Source organism: Lepus europaeus, chromosome X (assembly GCF_033115175.1).
Source record: "Lepus europaeus isolate LE1 chromosome X, mLepTim1.pri, whole genome shotgun sequence".
Classification (NCBI taxonomy): Eukaryota; Metazoa; Chordata; class Mammalia; order Lagomorpha; family Leporidae; genus Lepus; species Lepus europaeus.
In genome coordinates this window covers 124,605,125-124,611,296 of record NC_084850.1, presented here as the reverse complement: position 1 = coordinate 124,611,296, position 6,172 = coordinate 124,605,125, and the positions used below count along the sequence as shown (strand labels likewise).

At 43.6% G+C, this 6,172-nt stretch overlaps 1 non-coding gene across 1 annotated transcript; it reads right to left on the bottom strand.

Moving 5' to 3' along the window:
* Positions 1-1,958: 1,958 nt before the first annotated feature.
* LOC133753882 (U6 spliceosomal RNA) lies at positions 1,959-2,062 on the bottom strand. The gene has a single exon (XR_009865120.1). It is a non-coding gene; the product is annotated as a U6 spliceosomal RNA (small nuclear RNA).
* Positions 2,063-6,172: the final 4,110 nt, after the last annotated feature.

The following is a 6,172-nucleotide window of genomic DNA, read 5'->3' as shown; positions in this document are numbered from 1 at the left end:
GAGAGAGAGGAGAGTAAGAGAGAGAGAGAGAGAGAGAGAAAGGGAGAGAGGTCTTCCATCTGCTGGTTCACTCCCCAGTTGGCCGCAACAGCCGGAGCTGCACCAATCCAAAGCCAGGAGCTAAGAGCTTCCTCTGGGTCTCCCACGCGGGTGCAGGGGCCCAAGGACTTGGGGCATCTTCTGCTGCTTTCCCAGGCCATAGCAGAGAGCGGGATCGGAAGAGGAGCAGCCGGGACTCGAACTGGCACTCATATGGGATGCCGGGGCTACAGGCTGGGGCTTTAACCTGCTGCACCACAGTGCCAACCCCTGCACTTATTTTTGAAAACTTATTCCTAGGTGTTTTATTCTTTCTGTTGCTATTATAAATATAATTGCTTTCTTAATTTGATTTTTGGATTCTTCGTTACTAGTGTATAGAAATTCACATGATTTTTTATGTTGATTTTATAACCTGCCACATTGCTGAGCTTGTTCATTGACTCTAATTTGTATTTTTAGCAGATTCCTCAGGAATCTGCTAAAATCTACTGCTTTCCCAAGCCATAGCAGAGAGCTGGATGGGAGGTGGAGCAGCCAGATCTCGAACCGGCGCCCATATGGGATGCCAGCACTGCAGGCCAGGGCATTAACCCGCTGCGCCACAGCGTTGGTCCCAGACCTTTAACTTAATCACGTCCGCAGAGTCCTTTGCTTTCCAGAGATTAGGTTGTAGACATCTTTAGGGGCCATTCTACTACAAAATGTGTTTTTGTTTTTTGTTTTCATGTCTGCATTTTCTGATTTTATATAATGTATATGAATTACTTAAAATGTGTAAGTTAAAAATAGGAAATGTTATAGTTTAATATCAAACGACATGATATGTGGTTATTTATAAACTCTTATCTGGCTTAATATGAAATGTGAGCTTCACGTGTAATCAGTTTTTTGTTTTTTTACTTTATACTAAATCAGAAAATTACAATTCACATTTATATGTTGTCAGAAATGGCAGAAAGAGTTTTTTAAAAGTTTTATTGCTGGCCGGCGCTGTGGCTCAATAGGCTGATCTTCCGCCTGCGGCGCCGGCACACCGGGTTCTAGTCCCGGTCGGGGCGCTGGGTTCTGTCCCGGTCACTCCTCTTCCTGGCCAGCTCTCTGCTGTGGCCCGGGAAGGCAGTGGAGGATGGGCCAAGTGCTTGGGCTCTGCACCCGCATGGGAGACCAGGAGAAGCACCTGGCTCCTGGCTTCGGATCAGCGCGGTGCGCCGGCCGCAGCGTGCCAGCCTCAGCGGCCATTGGGGGGTGAACCAACGGCAAAAGGAAGACCTTTCTCTGTCTCTCTCTCTCACTGTTCACTCTGGCTGTCAAAAAAAAAAAAAAAAAAAAAAAAAAAAAAAGAAAGAAAGAAAGTTTTATTGCTTATTGATTTATTTGAGAGGGAAAGAGAGAAATTGATCCCATCTACTGGCTCATTCCCCCGAAGCTGCAAGCTGGGAATGCAATCCAAATTTCCCACATGGGAGGTAGGAACCCAGTCACTCGTTGCAGCAAGTGTTTGATGGCTGGGTCAGAGACTTCTGTATATTGGACTGAATGGGACCTGGGAATGGAGAAGTTATTTCCCCCATTCAGTATTACCCAGACACTAAGTAGGTGGAGTATCCAAGTATTTTACCATAGGGGCAGCACCACCTAGGGATGTGCTTTGAAAACATGTGGGGCTGTTTTGGTTGTTACAGTGAATGAAAGAGATCTCCTGGCATTTAGTGGACAGGAGCCAAGAATGTCACATGTTCTTCAATGCATGTGACCTTCCTGCAGGAAGAACTTTTCTACATCTCACATAATTTTTATATACCCTCGAGATAGTCATGTTTATTAATAACCTATTTATAATTATCTAAATTATCTAAAACCTAACCTGGCTTTATATGTAAACTTAAAGTCCTCTTTTTTCCTTTTCTAACATTTTTAAACATGTAGTACTTTCACAAATTTGCACATCATTCTAGTGTGGGTGCCATGCTTATCTTCTTTGTCTAATTCCAATTTTAGCATATTACTGCTGAAGCAAGCATAACTCAAAGTATTTTTTGCACATTTTAATATACATGGAATTTTCCAGGAACGGAACTACTGTGTAAATTGAAAGGAGTGTGTGCTGTTTTGTTTGGAACTTTACCAAGACTGGCTTGATGTTTTAGAAAAGCACACCAGTGACATCAATGCCATTTATGGGCTGTGCTGGATATCTTCCATTTGCCCTTCCAGACTCCCTCCACCCTTCTCTATCTGCTGTGTGCCCCAGAAAGGAATCACGCCGACAGGTTTTCTTGCCCTCCAGCTCGTGGGTGCATCCACTCAAAGGGAAACAAGGACAGGAGAGCTGGAAGGTGGAAGGAGACCGAGGTTTGCCAGTGAAAATGCCCATGGAGAGTAAGGGTGAATGTTCACAGCACTATTGCCATAGAAAATGACAATGCTATATGTGAGTTCGGGACCACACTGTTTGGAAGGCACAAGTAGACCTAAGAAGTGCTTAATACTCCCATGGCATGCCTTTCTACTGGTTTCTTTCTCATTTAACCCACATTTATGGCTTCCTGGAGTGTTCCCTATGATTGGTTAACAGAGATAGGAACAGGCCTGTTTTATGCAGTTTCCTGGTGCCACCTAAAAATGAATGGTAGGTGCATTCTATGCTCATGAAAGAATGGTGATGGAAAGTGTTCCTAGGGGTGAAACTTTGGGCAGTACAGCTTGTCGCCCACTTCGTGTGGAAGGAGAGGTGACCTACTTTCTCTCTGAGCATTGTGCTGTTAGGAGCCTGAGCATCCCTGCTTGTTCTTGTTGGGTATGCCAAGAATGCAAGGCCCCGACTGCTTTTCTCCTGTGCAATTATTTAGAACTGAGTTGCAGGCCACCGCCTTGAGGGATGCAGAGATATCTCCTTCTGGAACAAAGAGTGAGCTGGCTACAGAAGATGTGAATTCCCCAGGGCCAGCATTGCTTGGCTGTGACGCAACGGTGTACTGAGTGCATAGCACATCCACCTGGGCCCCTCTGCATGACCCTGTGAGAATTGGAGACTTGGGAAACTGATGTAAATCGTTGCTTACTGTGCTGCTAGCATCCATAAAGTGGATAAATGGATCTGTAAAAGGCCAGCTTGTAAACAGGGGGAAGTCTCAGACCCTGACCAGTATTTATGAACTTTGCAGTTGGTTTTATAAGCTTTTGGACATTATGTGGTTTGTACCTGATTTCACACTGAGGAGTCCAACTCTGAATTATTCCTCTGTAGTTTTGGTCCCTTAGGGGGGAACATGGCTACTTTTTGTGTTCGAGTGAATTATTTTTTCTTTGTTTAGACAAAAACAATCTATCACTATACATCTGTTGAAAAACAGGTATGTTTTAATGGCTTTGTGAAAGTATTTGACTAAGTTTCATAGCAAACAGTGCTAACGACTAACGGTGCTTGGGTTACCAGTATACTACACTGAAAATTAAATATTCAGTATCAGTTTTTCCTATTTGTACTGTAAATGGGCAGAATCACATGCCTCATGTTCTGGTTGTTTATAATACTATTTTGCCCCCCTTCCTTTCTAGTAAGTTTTAAATTTCTTAGATCTGTTTTTATTTCACTCAGTTCTAAATAAATTCTAACACTGAGTCTGGAAAACTACAAGCCTTCCTGACTGCTAGTGTAGGAAATCTTAGCAACAGAATAAAGAAAAGCTGATTTTCTAGTCTCTTAAAATGTCCTTGAAAATGTTATTTCTAGCATCTGAAACACAGAGTTTGTGGCTTGTTCCATGAATATAACCTTGGCCTTAAAAAGCCTGTAATTCTTTCTGTTTGTATTACTTAATAATCTGTTTCCCTGGTAATGATATTTAAATTGATGTTTCCAAGTACTAACAGCTATGAATACCTATGAGCTTTCTTTAATAGCCAAGTGAATTGAAAATTTATGCACATACAAAAACCTGAGTGCAAATGTTAATAGCAGCTTTATTCACCAAAACCTGGGAACAACTAAGATGTCTTTCAACAGGTGAATGGATAAACAATCCATGCTACTATGTACAGTTGAATATTAGTGATAAAAAAAGAAAAGGCCTACTGATTCATTCAACAACATGGATGAATCTTTTGTTCTAAAATATTTATTTATTTATTTATTTGGTAAAGTGATGGGGAAAGGGAGAGAAGGAATGGAGAAGGAAGGGGAGGGGAAGGGGGAGAGGGAGAGAGAGAAGGGGGATGGGGAGAGGGAGAGAGATCTTCCATCTGCTGGTTCATTTCCCAAATGGCTGAAGCAACAGGAGCTGGTCAAGGCCAAAGGCAGGAGCCTGGCACTCCATATGGGTCTCCCACATGGGTGGCAGGGGCCCAAATACTTGGACCATCTTCCACTGCCTTCCCAGGCACTTTTGCAGGAAGATTATTTGGAAATGGTGCAGCCCAGACTCAAGCATTCTGATAAGGGATGTAGGCCTCGCAAGCAGGGGCTTAACCTGCCATGCCACAGTGCCAGTCCCAGAATTTTTTTCCTTAGTGATAATATATATATATATACATATATATAATATAAATATGGGTAAATCTTAAATGCATTTTGCCAAGTGAAAGAAACTGTACCCCAAAGATCCAAAAAAGTATTGTGTTATTCTATGTATATGACATCATAAAAATGACAAAATTGGCCAGCGCCATGGCTTAATAGGCTAATCCTCCGCCTTGCGGTGCCAGCACACCGGATTCTAGTCCCGGTTGGGGCGCCGGATTCTGTCCCGGTTGCCCCTCTTCCAGGCCAGCTCTCTGCTGTGGTCAGGGAGTGCAGTGGAGGATGGCCCAAGTGCTTGGGCCCTGCACCCCATGGGAGACCAGGGGAGGCACCTGGCTCCTGGCTTCGGATTAGCACAATGTGCCGGCCGCAGTGGCCATTGGAGGGTGAACCAACGGCAAAAAGGAAGACCTTTCTCTCTGTCTCTCTCATTGTCTACTCTGCCTGTCAAAAAAAAAATGACAAAATTATAAAGATGTATATTAGTTTCCTATTGATGCTATAACAAATTACCACAAATTCAGGGGCTTACAACACACATTTACTCTCTTACAGTTCTGGATGCTAGAAGTCTAAAATCTGTTCCATCAAGCTAAAGTCAACATGTTAGTGGTAGGGCTGCCTCCTTCTAGGGGTATTAGGGGGAATTTCTTTTCTATCTTCCAGAAGCTATCTGCATTCATTAGCTTGTAACCACTCCAACTACTTTTATTCTCATCCTCATATCTCCTACTATCTCCTTTGACCTTTTTTTATGATTATTTATTTATTTATTTATTTGAGTGGTAGAGTTAGAGACAGAGAGAGAGGTATTCTATCCACTGGTTCACTCCCCAGATGGCTGCAACAGCTGGAACTGGGCCAGTCTGATTCAGGAGCTTCTTCTGGGTCTCCCACGTGGATGCAGGGGCCCAAGGACTTGGGCTATCTTCCACTACTTTCCCACGCCGTAGCAGAGAGCTGGATTGGAAGAGGAATAGCTGGGACTTGAACTGGCGCCCATATGGGATGTCAGCACTACAGCTGGCGGCTTTACTCTCTATGCCAAAGTGCTGGCCCCTCTTTTGACCTTCTTGCTGCCCTCTCTCAGTGATTCTTGTTATTATATTTAGGGCCCACCCAGGAAATCCAGGGCAATATTTCAAGATCCCTGATATAACCTCATCTGTAAAGTCCCTTTGCCATGATTGTATCAAGTAACATTCACAAGTTTCTGGAATTTGGAACATAGATATCTTTGTGTGTGAGGGGGCCATTATTCGGTTCAGAATGGGACTGAAAACACATCAGTAGTTTCCAGAGATTGGAGGAAAGGAAAGGGTTGAGTACACAATGGGCTACACAGTGTGGTGGTGGATACATGAGTCTAATGGTTATCAGTGATCCCGAAAGCAATCCTGGGAGTGACAAAAGAACTTAACTGTATCTGCAGGACATAGTGTTAAGTGAAATAAACCAAGAACAGAAAGAGAAATACCACACTGCTCTGACTGGAATATGGTTTGTCCCCTCCAAAACTCATGTTCAAGTTTGATCCTCATTGTGAGTTATTAAGAGCAGAGGCCGGCGCCGTGGCTTAACAGGCTAATCCTCTGCCTTGCGGCGCCGACA